Consider the following 16,586-nt stretch of genomic DNA (forward strand, 5'->3'; position numbering starts at 1 on the left):
GAGACCGGCTGGCCTCAGACTTACAGAGATCTGCCTGCTTCTGCCTCCCGAGTGCTGGGATTAAAGGCATGCACCACCATGCCCAGCTCTTAATTTATATTTTAAAGAGGAAAAGTAAGTTCAAAGAGTTCACAACTGCTTGCTCAATTTAAACAATTTTAAAGCTCACATTATTCTCTTAAATATCCTCATCAACACATTACATCACTCTATTCTTTCTGACTTTTTGTTTTCAGACAGGGTCTCCGTATGTTGCCCAGACTGGTCTCAAACTCATGGGCTCAGATACTAGCTCAACCTCAACCTCCAGAGTATCTGGAGTACTGACTACAGGTATGTGCCACAGTGCCTAGCCTTTATACATATATAAACAAAAGTAAATGCCAATCTTCCAATAGCTGAAACCTAACATGATTTTCTTTTTTAAAATATTTTATTTATTATTTTTATTTTATGTGTATGTGTATTGCCTGCATGTATGTTAAGTGCACCCGTGTCATGCAAAGCCTGCAGAGGCCAGAAGATGGCATCGGATATCCTGGAACTGGAGTTACAGACCGTTGCTAACCATCATGTGGGTGCTGGGAATCGAACCCAGATGCTCTCGAAGAACAGCAAGTGTTCTTAACTGCTGAGCCATATCTCCAGCCCCTAACATGATTTTCATAGCATAAATTTAAGAATCCATACACACTGTGTTTATTAAGTCAAATACAAATAACTGAATGAATTCTTATACATTTGTATGAGAAAGCAACTAATGTTCATCAGATAATCAAAAGAATCTTTGTTCAAGAAAACTCACACCAAACAAATCTAACATTTACCACTAAAATGCTACCCTGACTGAAGGCTCAAAAAGACAAACTTTTAAACTACAGCGGAAAAGTACTGTTTCCACAACATACAAACAGGAGTTGGAAGTCAAAACTAATCTTGAAGACCCAACAAATTAAACTGTAAATTATGTTGTGTAGAATATGAATTATATGTTCCCCATTTCATCTCATTCCAGAATTATCTACCATCACCTTAATAGGCTATATTTATTAAAATAGCAAAAGGTAATCACTGGGCAGGCACACAGTTTTAATCCCAGCACTTGGGAGGCAGAGGCAGGCAGATCTCTGTGAGTTCAAGGCCAGCCTGGTCTATATAGTGAGTTCCAGGCCAGGTGGTGCTACAGAAAGACCCTGTCTCAAACAAAAGAAAACAAAAAAGCAAAAGGTATGAGACCAATAATAATTATGATGGGTGGGTACCAAAAATTGAAACCATACAAAGAGAGCTGGGGAGATGGGAGATGGACCTAAATCCAATCCCCAGCACCCACATAAAAGCCTGCATGTCTGTAATTCCAGTTCCCAGTACTGGGGAGGTAAAGAAAGGAGAATCACTGACCAACAAATCCAGAGAGCAAGCTGCAGGTTCACTGAGAGACCCTGCCTCAAAAAATAAGTAGTGACTGAGGAAGACACCAAATGTCAACCTCTGGCCTACACACACACACACACACACACACACAAACACACACACACACAGAGGAACACAATATGGGCTATGACATCAGATAGGAATTGAGTTTCAGCTATATTTGACCTTAACTAAGACTTAACCTCTGAGTTCAATTTTAGAGAATGGAAATAACACTCCATTCTGGGAATAACAATTCTTTATAAAGTTGCATACTTAATAAAATAAAATTATGAAAGTACTTGGGAAGTAATTAAGCACAATTTAAGATCTCAACAAACTTTACTAAAGACCTAGACATTTTTACAGCCAAAGTATTTCAAACCTGCCAAGGAACCTTGCCAGAGCAGAAAGAAATAAGCTTCTGCCCCTTGCTCTTGCTCTCTCTTCATAGTCAGAAAACAAAGCACTACAAAGTTTATAATAGTAAAAAAGGAACTCTATGAGATTACTCTCATATACTAAAGAGATATACTACTATCATGATGCTTGCATCTCAAAGAGAGCACCATTTGGTGAAATCTAATACAAATCACCAACAAATAGATAAAAGAAAACAAAACAAAACAAAAACAAAACAAAACAAAACAAAAAACCCTACACTGTCATTTCAACACACATTTTGAGGACATGTGATCAGATTTAATACCTCAGCTAAAAAAATAGAACAGAAGGGCTAAAGAGATGGCTCAGTGGTTAAGAGCACTGGCTGCTCTTGCAGAGGACCCAGATTCAATTCCCAGCATCCACATGATGGCTAGCAACCGTTTGTAACTCCAGTTCCAGGGGTTCCGATGCCATTTTCTAGCCTCCACAGGCTTTGCATGACATGGGTGCACTTACACACACATGCAGGTAATACACTCATACACATTAAAAAATAAATAAATAAAATATTTAAAAAATAGAAGAGAAGATCATTTTCTTAACAGATCGTAAGTAAAAACTTTGAATACTCAACTGTAAAACCCTAAAGGCATTCTCATTCAAATAAGAAATGAGGCAAGGATGCCTGTTGTTTATTACTATAATTTAACATTATTCTAGATATTCTGAGCAATACAATAAAAAACACATTAGCAAGAAAATGGAAGATCACTTATAAATGGTATAGGTGTTATTACAAAACTAAATAAAAACTATTACAATTAAGAGTTTCATAGAAGGCTAATGAGTAAAGAATATATAGAGCATAACTTTGTCTATGTTCCATCAAATACATATATTCAATCCTCTTCAAAATACAATAAAAATATTTCATTCACAATTTAATCAACAAATTCAAAGAAACTAAAAATACTACTAAAAAGGGGGCATAACCCCAGTCCTAGCTGAGGAACTGTTGGCAACCAATAGGTGCTGGGAGAGGGAGAGTCATTTTTCCTTAAGGGTATAACACCAGGTAGGTTAACTAGACTCCAGTGGATGAACCCACACCAAAGGACATTTGGGGACACAAATTTGACTTGAGTAGCTTTAATATATATATAAGAGGAGAGAGAGAGAGAGGAGAGAGAGAGAGAACATGAAATCAGGTAGAGGGTAATAAGGGGGTACAGATAAAGAAGGGGCCTAAATATAATCAAAATATATGAAATTCACAAAAAATGCAATGAACTTGACACAATAGGCCTTAACACAAATGACAGAATGTTATGAATTCTGGTGGGGGAGCTACGGGAGGGTGCCAGTGGGCAAAGGGATATAAAGATGATTAAGATTGACTGAGATGTTCTTATGAAATACACAAAAATTCAATAAATACAATTTTTTAAAAAACCAAAACAAAAAAAGAAAAATTTAAGCATTACTAGAAAAAAAAATAGGAGGACAGAACTGACATAAAGCTATTAACTACATGAAGAAAAGTGGAAACTGTATCTTCAAATCAAAAGATGTCTGAAGAAATGATAGCAATTTTTCTAATACATTACACATATCACTAGATAATTACTTAGCTATTCCAATGGGGTTATTTTAGGGCCTTAATGAATTACATTAAAGGTAATCTGAAAAAAAAATACACAAAAAGTGCTGAAAATGTTTTCAAAAGATAATGACAAGACTCATACAACCACAGTCTGGAATTACTGGAGTAAAAGTAACCAGCCCAGCTAGGGATGGTAGCTCAGAGCACTTGAAATCCCAGCACCCAGGAAACTGAAGCAGGAGGACCAGCCTGAGCTATGCAGGTAAGTTTTAGGACAGCCTGGTCACATGGTGAGGCCCTATCCCAAAAAATAAGATAAACAGCCCAACGGAACAAAATAGCAACCTTTAAAGAAGTCAATTAGTTGAATCTATAGATAGTTCATGTACATATAATTTGGTATTAAGACCTCCAGAAAACAGTAATTTTTCAATAAATGGTATTAAAAGAAAAGCATGGGGATCATGGTGGCATACATCTGTAATCCCAGCATTCAGAAAGCTGAGGCAGGGGAATTCCAAATTCAAGGCTAGTGTGCTCTGTTTAGCAAATCTCAAAAAAAAAGGAATTACCTTGCGACTCTAGAAATAGATTAAAGATGTATCTTAAGGGGTAGAGAGATGACTCAGCAGTAAAGAGCACTGGCTGCTCTTGCAGAGGATCCAAGTTCAGTTCCCAGCACTCATATGTCAGCTCACAACCATCCAGTTCCAGGAGATCTGATGCCCTCTTCTGGCCTCCACAGGCATTGCAGGCATGTGGTGTACTTACATAAGGCAGGCAAAATCGCTCATACACATAAAATAAATATAAATATAAAAATTTTAAGATGTCTTTAAAAACTTTGAAATTAATGTAAGAAAATAGAAATGAGTATCTATAAATTTTGAAAATGGAATAAAAAAGCCTTTCTAACCAGGCAAATATGAAAAAAAAAATTTTGATAGATTTAGCCACATTAGAAATGTTAAAGTTTTGCTTAAAAAGAACACCAAAAACAAAATTAGAATGTGAATAACTGGAGAAATTATATACAATATAATTTGACAAAAGCCTAATAATTGCACATATCAAGAACTATTAAAACTCAGGGGTGTTTTTTTTTTTTTTAATCTCCACTATAATAGATAAAGGATGCTAAACAATAATTGACAACAAAAGGCACTAATCCTTATGGTGCACAGCTGTAATCCCAGCACTGGGAGGAGCATCACCAATTAGAAGCCAGTCTATGCGACAATGCAGGACTCTAACTCAAGAAAAAGAGAGGGGAGGACAGGAAGGAGGTGGGGGAGAGGAAGGGAGGTTGTTATGTCAATAAAAATCAACAAAAAACATTTATAGAAAATACAACTTTCATGTCAAAATGGCAGTTAACCACTAGTGCTGAGCATGGAGACATTGTTGGAGCTCGCAAGCTGAATGATGACTATTAACTAAACTGTTCTGAAAGACAATGTATTAATGTCTACTAAAATCATTATAATACACTTACCATGTGACTTCAGGTCTACCCTAAGGAAAAAAAAGTGATGGGGGCAGCCATTAATTTATCAAGAAGTTATGGGCCAGTGTGGTGGCTCAGACAGTAAAAGATGCTTTACCTCAAGTCTGCTAACCTGAGTTCAGTCCCTGGAACCCACATGGTAGAAGGAAAGAATTGACTCCTGCAAGCTGTCTTCTGACCTCTACACATGTGCCATGGCACTTATGTACCCCATACATACATACATACATACATACATACATACATACACACACATAAACACACATATACACAAATCAGTAAATAAAATGTACTAATTTTTTAAAAGAAGCCACTATCCTTTCAAAATTATTGGAAAAAGCTTAAATGTTCAACAATTGATATAGTACTTTAAAAACTATAATAAATTCATATGCCAGGAGATTAGACACACATTAAAAATGACAGAGAATAATATTTTATTTGTTTATTTATTTTTGGTCTCTTTGAGACAGGGTCTCCCTGTAGCCCCAGCTAGCCTGGAACTCACCACGTAGACCATGCTGGCCTTGAATTCACAGAGATCCTCCTGCCTCTGCCTCCTGAGTGCTGAGATTAAAGGAGTGCGCCACCATACCCAGAAAATGACAATATTTTATTAATTTCAGTAAGCATTCATAATCTAAGAGAAAATAAGCTAGTGACAAAGCCTCATTTACCTTTTTTTAGTGAAAAAAATTATAAATTACATTTTTCTTTAAATACCAGGACAGGTGTAAAGGTGCTTGTCACCAACCCTTACAACCTGAGTTTGAGCCCCAGGATCCATATGGTAAAAGGAGAGGGCTGACTCTTAACAAGTTGTGCCCTGAGCCCCATTTACGTACCACACACAATAAATAATAAGAAAGTAAACAAATTTTTTAAATAATCATTTTTAAAAGCCTGTAAGGATACTCAGCTAAATACTTTAATATGTATCTCTGGTAAAGACATATTATAAATACTGTTTGTCATTTATGCATTACCGAATTTTCCAAATTTCCTATGACTAGTTAATATATTAGTAAAAGAGAGTATATAGAATCTATACATTGTTATGATTACAGTAACAATAGTATTCAAAATCACATTAACATTCATATTCCCACTTTGTAGGGTACATCAAAATTAGGAATGTCTTCTCTCTGTAGGTCAGATCACACTTCTTTAATCACAATGAATTTTTCAAAGCTCTAGAAGACAATCAGATAAAGTATTTCACTTCCCCTTTATTTATAGTCAAGTACCATGCCAATTAGCACTCATATACCAGTCATTCTGTTTTCATCCCTCTGCCAAACATAAGAATTGAGGGTGAGAAATAAGCCCTGGACCTTCGATCCAATACAACTCAGATTTTAACTATAACCAAATCCTGAGTAGGACATTTTTTAAAAGAAAAATGGTGGAGGGAATACAGGTATTACCTTCCACAGGATGCAAAGTATAGGCCTTTGACAACTTCAAATCACAATTCGTCTCTGTCTCCCTGTGGAAACAGAAATTATTTTCTCCTCCAATGATTTATAAGGCACTATCTAAACGGCAAGTAAGTGGACTTTCTTCTAAGCAAAGATGCTCTAAACAGGAGACTTTCGAGTGTTAAATGTTCTCTTTCCTCTGTTCAGAAAGTCAGCCTAACTCTGGAAGGACCAAAAAGACTTTGGCAGAACTTGGCTCGCAAACAATAAACAATAGACTGTTAATTCCATCTGCTTCCCTCCAAAAAAAGGGGGAAAGCTTTACATGGTGGTGTTAAGGGTCTGAGGCTCCATAGAAGGTGTTCTAAGGGACATCATTTTTAACAACATTGAGATGCTCCCTAACTTTTTTGAGAACCTAAAAGGTGCTTCAGAAAACCAATCTCAACACTACATGACAATATTGACAATGATGACAAAGAAACACACCATCTTTAATATCACAGTCCTTGCTAGAGATGTTGCTTCCAGAACTATCTTTTCTTACTGGTCTGCTTTCTCTTCAAGGTACTCAATGACTGAGTTGGAATAATTATCTCATCTTTCCTGAGCCTCTTGTCGCCTCTCTTCTCCTGTCATTTCCCTCATGCATACAAACATAACATAAAATTCCTCTAACCTATACTCTACTGCAGTGGCTTTTCAAAACCACATCTGCACATTGACGTTATCTAAGGAACTGTTAAAAAAAAAGGGGGGGTTGCAGGGAGCAAGTATCCTAATCCTATACAGACAGAAAGATCAGTGTTTCCTGGTGTTACAAAAGAAAGATTACAAAGAATATAAGCAAACTTTAGGAGGTAATTTACATGTCAGTATTTCAATTGTGGTAATAGTTTTACAAGTATAAACATATATTAAATATTTAAGGGGCACAATTGAAATAGGTATAATTTATTATATGCCAATTACACCTTAGAAAGCACTTGTTTTAAATAAATGCATATGTCTGGATCCTATCCTGCCCCCATTGGAATAGGGGTGAGGTTTTTCTGAAAATAACAAAAAATACTTGATGTTCTGAAGAAAGTTATAGATATATGTGCAAGATAAAGCACTGCCAGTCTAGAGCTACCATTTCCTCCCGTCTTTACTTTGGTTCTCTTGAGAAGCTTCATTCAAGCCCTCTTCTTCATCACCGCCCACTCTTCAGTATTCTGATTACTGATTTCTGAACTACCACTGTTAAAGTCACCTATGAATTCCTGACAGTCACTGATCACTGATCCCTCCCTTACTTCACACCACTTTACATCATTCAAATCTTCGGCTGTTCCCCCTCTATCTGCAAACCTCTACTCACAGCAGCTCCAGATGTTCCTACCTTTCTATTTCCACTATTCTATTTTCTGGCTACTGCTTTTACCATGCTAAAGGTTTTTCCTGACTCCTTTCTACAGAACCAAGTGAAGTACAGCTTCAATTCCACCCCCACCCTCTCTACTCCTGATTCTTTTACACACTCCATATCCAGGTCCAAATGCCTATCTATATCTTCATCTGACTGTTCCACTGTTTCCTCACTTCACTTCAATATGTATGTCTCTTCATTTCTAATCAATGGAACCATGTCAAATCCTGAGAATGTTGCTTCCTCTTTTCTTCCCACAGATGATTAGGAGCCATCAGACTCTACCTTACTCTGCTAGAGTGAGAGTCTTTTCAAATACAACACTAACTATGTGGATTCTCATCTGACACCTTTAATTCAATCCTTATAGCAAAGGATAGAACATCCTAGCCTGGTCCTCCACCACCGGCACTATCCCCCTTATCTTCCACCATTTCCCTACTAACCCTGTACCAAGATGGGTCAAAGTCAACGTTACTGGCAATGTCAGATGACAGAATCAATTTATAATGGCTTTGTCACTGTCAGCAAATTCTCTGACTGCCATGATTTTGTGTACCTCTTTGCCCTTTCACTGATATCTCCCTCTTAGAAAGTAATTCATGTGTCTCTTGGGCCTAAACCCTGCTGTGCACTCTCAACAACTGTATCCAATGTAGTTGACCATCTTCTACTCTCATCTCAGTCACTACACCAGGCTATTCATATGCTCTATTCATACCTTCACATGGTATTATTATAAAGGTCACTTTCCTGCAATGTCACTAATACTCTGTACTCTGCGTAGTAAATTCCTTGAGGAGAAGAGCATTCACATTCACATTTCTAGGACCTGTTCAGCCTGGAGAAATGCGGGCTGAAATAAGTTCAACTATTTACGAAATGTGAACTTGATACTCCTCAAAAAAGTCTTAATACCATTTGAAGGATTGCTTAGGATTATAAAAAAATATATATTAGGCAACAGGATACTGAATAAGACCACGGTCTAAAAGATATATTTAAACTCACCATGAGAATTATACTACTCTAAAAAGATTCAACCAAGAGCAGATTTCATAAAATAGAAAGAAGAAGAGGAGGAAGGGGGGAGGGGATGGAGAGAGGAGGGGGAGGAAGCGGGGGAGGGGGGGAACCACCACCATCCTAGAAAAAGGAAGAAGAGGGCCAGTGAGATGGCTCAATAGGTAAAGGCTCTTGCCACCAAGCCTGATCACCTAAGTCAACCAACACCTGGAACCCACCTGGTAGAAGGAGAAAATCAACTGATTTCTGCACAAACACCATGACACTTGATCACATGCATGCACATACACACTAATTACTAATTAAAAAAAAAAAACAATAGGTACAATACACAAATCCAATCCATCCCTCATTCCATACCCAGAGCTGATTACTAACAGGATTTCTGATCCCTCTCTGGTAATCATGTTTTAATCAAATAACTATAACATGAACTAAAAACAACAAAAAAGGCCACTCTAGACATTTTTTTCCTAGATATGTGATAGGATTCCCGTTGACAATCTGTCTAAATGGTTATTAAAATTAATACTATTCTTGGGGCTGGAGAGATGGCTCAGTGGTTAAGAGCACCAATTCCTCTTACAGAGGACCCAGGTTCAATTCCCAGCACCCACATGGTGGCTAACAACCATCCACCAGTTCCAGGGGAATCTGACGCCTTCTTCTGACCTCTGCGGGCATTGCAGGACATGGGTGCATTTACACACATGCAGATAAAACACTCATACACATAAAAATAAATAAATTTAAAAAAAAATAATGCTATTCTTACCAAGCAGCTTATATTTTTTCCTTTCTTGTCTTTCCCTGTACTTCAAAACATGAGACATATTAATATTCATCTTGTAAGCCTTAAAATATATTAACCTAAAAGGGGAAAGTGCTTGCAAATGATGGAGGGAGGGCTGAGGCTGTTAAGCCTCTGAGCGTTCTTAGGGACGCCTCCCAGGACTATCGCATTGCTTCAAAGTTACACCAATCTTTATGGTTTTATGTAGATAAGAGTTTTAAAAAACGAAAACCTCGAACTTCGAGGTGCTGCATGAGCCATGGAGCCTGGCACACCTACTCCAAAACCTACTGTGTGACCCAAGGGGCACACACTTTGCAAAGGGCCAGCGTCGCCCTATAGGTAACAGTCTCAGAGCAAAGTAGTAGCAGAACGCGAATGCACTCCTCCTACCTAAGCTCGCAGCGGTTAGCGTTTTAGCCAAGAAGCGATTCTGTGCAGTGCAAAACCTCTAGGGCCAAATTTAAATCTTTCAAGAACGCCTAAGTTCAGAAGGTACAAAGCACACACGTGCGCGCCGCAGAGAAGACACAAACCTCTGCTGAAGCCTGCAAACTTGGGATGATAAAGAAAGAAAAAAAACCACGTTGGGCAGAAATCCGACGATTCTCAAGCGCGGCCACATCAGCCTAGGGAAAGGAGTAAGTCCAGGATGGAGGGTGGCGCGGGCAGCTCTCAGGGAGACAAACAGCCGAGGCAGGAACTATGTTTGCTTCCTAAACCTCCCCGCCCCGCGCAGGACCCGAGCCCCGGGCGAACGCTGCTCGGCTGAGAAGCGGGGCCAGCGGGGACCATCTCGGCCGCGGGGCTGGACGGATGGCGACGGCCCAGGCAGGGCGCAAAGGGGCGGCCGGGCCGCGGGCGGCCGGGGGTCCCGCCCTAGGCCGACCCCGCACCCCGCAGCGCTCGCGCCCCACGCTGCACGCTCGGCCGGAAAGCGGAGCCTCGCGCCGCCGCCTAGCCGTGGCCAACTTCGGGGCTCGCCCAGCCGCCCCAGCCCGGCCCGCGCCCACCGCGTAGCCTCGCGCCCAGCCGTTACCCCCAACCCGGCCGCCGCCCCGGGGACAAAGTCCCGCCGGCTCCCCGCCGCCGCCTCGCCCCGGCTCCTCCCTGACCAAAAAAAAGTTGTGGGTCCCCGGCCGCCCGGGCCCCGCGTGGGGTTCGCGGCCGCACTCACCAGAGAAGCTCCCGAGCCCCCGCCGCGCCGCCTCCCCGCGCGACCACGACGCCCGCTGTTGCTCCGCTCGCTCGGCCGGGCCGCGCCACCTGCCCCTCTTCCTCCTAGCAGAACGGGTCCGAGAGAGCCATCTTCCCCCTCCTCTCGCTGACTGACACCCCGGCCCCGACAGCCGCCACTGCCGCCAGTGACTCTGACAGGCACAACCAGGGACCGGTCCCCAGGCAGCCAACCACCACCGCCCCACGCCAGGACATCCTATCGCCAGCCCCCGGGGCGGGACCAGAACAACTTCTTCACCAATGAGGCTGTTCCGCTACTGCGGTTGGGCGGAGCCATAAGATGGGAGGGAGGGTGAGAGGAGTGGGCGTGGTCGGAGATATGGGCGTGGTCGGAGATGCTCGGATAGATGATTAACTGTAGGGTTTGAGTTGGCCTGCTAGGGGATACTTACCAGTGAAGGCTGCAGAACTCTGAACCCTTTAGAGCTTAAGGTCTTCTCAGAAGAAAAGCTTTAGCAGAAGCTGTGAAACAAAATCAGAAAGAAAAATTGATATTTAATTACTTGAATTTTCAAGTAATTCTATTCACAAAACTGTAACATGTACATTTTTGGAAATAACAATGAAAACCCTCCCCTTTTATTAGGCCACTGCTTTTGGCGTTAGCCAAAATTCAAATATATTTCTCTAATTTTTCTTTCCAGGATCTGTTTTCCATCTCTCTCTATTCTTTTCCCAAACAAATGCATGAGGATTAGAACCCTGTGAACCAGCTACTGCATACATCCTACCACATTTGATCTTGTAAACCACACCCACCACATCCCTCTCAACCCCAGTCTGGTTAGAAGAAAAACCACCTCCAAACCAGAAGACAGGAAGGCATTCTAGCTTAATGCTAGAAATGGGAAAAAAAAGTTTTCCAAAGCACTAAGCAACTTTTTAAACATGCCAAAGAAATAACAAGCACGTAAATAATATATATGTATCCCTTGGAAAAGGTATTAAGCGATTAATTTTAGTTAGTCATTAGGGCAGATTGTTAGAATGGGATTCCTCCCTTCAAAGGCATAGGCAGATATATAAGGAAATAGTAACAATAAAATCTGGTGTTAAGGCCATTAGTGAGCCATGTTCAATGGGCAAGAAGAATACAGGACAAGAAATTATCTTTTGGATAATTGGAGACCTTCACAAGAAAGATGCTTGAGTTGTATCTAAAAAGATGACTATATCAGGGTGGAGGCACATGCCTGTAATCCCAGCTATTTGGGAAGGTGAGTCAGGAAGGTCACAAGTTTAGGCCAGCCTGAGCAGTTTAGCAAGACCCTGTGTCAAAGTAAACTTTTAAAAGGGCAGGAGGTGAAGTTCAGTGGTAGTGCACTTACTAGTGTGTGCTAAGCCCACAAGATCAATCTCCTATACCAAAAAAAAAATTATTTTTAAGTCAAAGAACATTTCAGGAAGCAAAAGCAACATGTTCAAAGGCATAGGGCTGTGGAGGAGTACAGAGTAGTCAGAAAACATGGAGAAAGATAGAAAAAAAAAGGATGGGGCCAAAATATGAGCAGTCAAAAAATATCCTACAGCAAAAAGATGACACAAAACTGTGAAAAGCCTCATGGGCTGATATAAGATAATTAGCCCAGCAGCATTTAGAGTGCTTTCTACAACACTGAAACGTTCTTTATTTGTAGTGTCCAAAACGGCAGCACCTAACTATGTGGCTATTGAGCACTTAGATTATGGCATGATTGAAGAACTCAGTTTGTTTACTTTATCACTATGTATGTATGTGTGCATAATGTGCATGTGTATGTGAGCACATGCTATAGCACATGTGTGGAGGTCAGAGGACAGCATGTTATAGAATACTGTCTCTTCTACCTTTATATGGGATCCCAGGATCAAACTCAGCTTGTCAAGTGTGTGTGCATATGCCTTTACCCACTGAGCCATCTTGCCAGCCCCAGGAACTCAAATTTTAACTTAAATAGCATCCCGCCAGACAGCTCAGGTTTAGATTTTATTCTATAGGCAATGAGAAACCAACAAGTTTGGGAGCTAGGTATTCATTTTGGATTTTTGTGAGGCATCGTCTCAATATTTAACCTTGAACCTGCCTCCTGCCACTGCACTACCTTCCAGCTCAACAGAATTTTTGAATCACGTAGCCAATATCGTTAGATTTTTGGAAAATAAAAGGAAAGATAGAGGAGTAGGAGACAAGGAAACAGAACCAGACCTGCAACAGGCAAGGAATAGATCTTCGTTTATTCAAAGAAGATACAGTGAGAGGTAGAGGCTGTCCACGGGAACCAAGCTTCTACAATTAGATAAATAAAATGGGGGTAGGGGTTAACCAGGGTTGTGGGACACAGCTGCACTTAGTGGGGAGTTGAGTTAGTGCCGGGGCTTGTGTCCTTGGAGTGATTGATGGTCTTCTTTTCAAGATTATTTCCCTAGAAAAACTAGCAGGAGTGTTATCTATGGCCTTAGAGGAGACAGGTGGGCTCCACAAACACTTTCTCTCAGGCTTGGGAGTGACCAACTGATAAGGGGTGAGCAGAGCCAGGCTTGAGCAAGGCCAGGCTGCCAATTTAGGGCCAGTTAGACACTTTAAGGGATTTATGGCTTTCCCTAATGAGGCTTGTGACTCTTCTGCAATTCACACATTCTATCAAATATAATCTGGTTTCTTTTAAAGAGTGAGCATTCTAGAACAGCAGTATGTCTGTTCCCTTTCAGAGAAATCTTAATAGATTAATCCCAGGTACCATTGGAGAAATGGCATGATGATTTCAGTCCCCTAGATCAGAATATGTTCAGTGGGAGTGTATAACTCAAAGGAATAGGGACAGGAAGAACCTGGAGTGTGTTACTTCCTGATATATTAGAGAACACAAGCAGTGAAAGACTAAGAGGTTAAATTCTACTTTCAAGTCCTAGAATAAGGGAGTGAAGGTCCAGGGAGGAGAAAATCCAAAGAGTCAACTAGATCATAAAATAGAAAAGTAAACAAGGTAGGCAGAAGAGGACATATACACACACAATCAGTTTTACTGGCTATTGGCCATGTTGGCCCCTAATTTGTTGGCCTGATTTAAAGAGCCAGGTGTCTGGTGGCAAGAAGGACAATCAGGACCAGGGCAAGATTCCAGGAGATGAAGATCTTTCTGAGCCACACCTGAAGTGGCATGAAAGGTGGGGAGAAATAACTTCCTGCTCTGTACAGGCACTTGATTCATCATGGATGCAAATGAATGTTAGAAACTTATAGCACAGGTAGCTGGGTAATGTGAAAAGTTCAACAACAATTAATCATTTACTGTAACAGTAGAAGAGATGGCATAAGCCAGTATATAATTGATTCGTTGTTCTAGCAGAGGAGCAAGTCCTCAGGTCAAAGATGGTCAAGGGAGGCTTCATGGAGGAGGTATAAACTCACCTGGGTCTTGAATAATAGGGAAGAATTTGAATAAGAAAAAAAGGTATAAGAAGGAAACTCTTGGCATGCCTGGGCAAATAACAGAAGCAGGAAAGCACAAGCAATATGCTGAGGTCATGGGACACAGCTTGGCTGTGAATAGATTGAATGCCTTCAGTATAAGCACAAATGTTTAGGAAGAAACTATTCTTTTTTGTGGCTCTCTTTCTACTCATTAGAATCACTTAGGATGCTTTCCAAAAATAATGCCCAACTCATGCCCACAATAAATACATCAGAAAATTAGGGAGTGGGACTGAGGTCAAGGGAATGAGATTACAACATTTTCCTAATGCTAAATCAGGACTGTACATAGGATGGACTGCTGGAGAGACACTGAAATCTGCCTGAGTATATTTTTTATATAATTTGTTTTCTTCCTGAAAGAAAACAGGAAGCAGTTTACTACCTGACTTCACTTCCTGTTCTACAGTGGTAGGTTAATGTAAGCCAACCTAAATCTCTGTCAGAATAAAACCAAAGAACAAATTTATGTTTGCAGTCTACTTTCCATCACCACTTGTGCACATTAATTTCCAGCAATAAATCTGAAGTTAATTGTTACACCTATTTATATTTCAGTAGCAAAACACAAGAAAAAAGCAAGAGAACATTCTGTTTCAGGAGGGAAATGCTTTTAACCTACTTTATAAAAGTTAGCATATTCCAGACCTTTCTTACCCATCTTTGCTAGTCTTCATTATCTGTGAGCAAAACCCACGTTAACTACTAAAATGCATTTACTTTCTTAAAAGTAAGCTTCTGAAAAGGTCAGCTGAAGATCATAAGCATGAATATTTTCCCTGTAATATTGAATTTGGGGAACTTTTAAAAAGATATCTAAAAAATATATTTCTGTTAAAACTGACAGGAAACAATAAAATAACATGACTATTTTTGTTTTTGCTGTTGCTTTTTCTTTTTTTTCTTTTTTTTTTTTTTTTTTTTTTTTTTTTTTCACCCCATGTTTAGCAGTTATCAAGTCCAGTGTTCTTTTGTTGTGGAGCATAACCCCGGCAAGGGAGTTCATTTGTTGTTGGAGAGATCTCCATGCCTCTGCCTCCCAAGTGCTGGGATTAATGAAGAAAATATCAGGAAAACCGTGAGAAAGCCAGGACTGGTGAGGCCACCCTGGACTACATAGTACCAATCCAGGAGAGGGTACAAAGTGAAACACAGTTTGGGAAAGAAAAAAAAAAAAACAGCAAAAATATGTTGCCTCAATAGTATGTTAAGGATATTAAGATCTAAAAGCTTGGGGCTGGAGAGATGGTTCAGTGGTTAAGAGCACTGACTACTCTTGCAGAGGACCCAGATTCAATTCCCGGCACCTACATGGTGGCTACGAACCATCCTTAACTCCAGCTCCATGGGAATCCAATGCCCTCTTCTGACCTCCACAGCATTGCACGACATGGGTGCACTCACATACATGCAGGCAATACATTCATACACATAAAATAAAAATAATAAACTATTTTTTAATGTTTAAAAGACAAAAAAGATTTAAAAGCTTAGTGTGCCTCAAAGATCATTCAGGGGCTTACTGTATCAGATGCTGGGCCAGAGCCCTATGTGACCCACTGTATAACCTGAGGGCAGCTAAGCTTAAAAGATGACTTGATAGAAACACTGTACCAACAGGGTTGGTGTGACTACCTACACCTATTGTTTTTTAAGAACTTGAATTGATAATTGGGAGAGAAAAATCAATTGTACAACGGGAGTCGAAGCTAGAATGTCAGGGAGTAAAAGGTAGACTAGAGAAGCCGTAAGAGGAACAACTTAAAGAACACAGTGCTACCGCCAGGGAGAGAAGAGGCATGCACAGAAGAGGGTGAAGAAGTCGACAGCAAAGGCACAAAAGCAGAGACAGAGCATCAAGTCACTCTCATAAGATGAGAAGACCTAAGCCCTTTGTCCAGGGACAATGAGATGATCAGTTTCCTACAGCTGCATTCAATCACTCCTGCCTCCAATGTTTGTGTCCCATATCTGGGGGGTCCATCTGCAGCTGTTCCCACAATCCCATAAGATTCTCATCTCCATCACTTACAGTGTTCAATATGACTTGTCCTGACTTTCACCTCTGTAGAAACCAATAAGGTTTCCAGAACTGTGGACTGTGATGAATATATTTCGGGTTTCATCCTCATTCCTGACTTAGAACTCTCATAACCTTAGTTATTCTCTAAATGACTAGGCCAAAAACTTTTAAGTATTTGGCCTTTTGACTTTGGTTCCTGAAGCAGTTTTGGAATAGCATGAGAGAGATAAAAGGAAAAGCCAATCTCTTGTTATAATGTTGGGGTACTCTAGGACTCGATACAGGCCTCGGAAAGCAAAATTTTTCTTTCTG

At 40.4% G+C, this 16,586-nt stretch overlaps 1 protein-coding gene across 1 annotated transcript in view; it reads right to left on the bottom strand.

Annotated features, from left to right (window-relative positions):
* Nucleotides 1-10,943, bottom strand: part of Fam126a (family with sequence similarity 126 member A) — an 89,179-nt gene extending 78,236 nt beyond the window's left edge. The window contains exon 1 of the mRNA XM_008841460.3: nucleotides 10,739-10,943. The gene's annotated coding sequence lies outside the window, so the exon portion shown is untranslated. The remainder of the gene's footprint in view (nucleotides 1-10,738) is intronic.
* Nucleotides 10,944-16,586: the final 5,643 nt, after the last annotated feature.

Source organism: Nannospalax galili, unplaced genomic scaffold (genome assembly GCF_000622305.1).
Source record: "Nannospalax galili isolate Female #2095 unplaced genomic scaffold, S.galili_v1.0 scaffold158, whole genome shotgun sequence".
Classification (NCBI taxonomy): Eukaryota; Metazoa; Chordata; class Mammalia; order Rodentia; family Spalacidae; genus Nannospalax; species Nannospalax galili.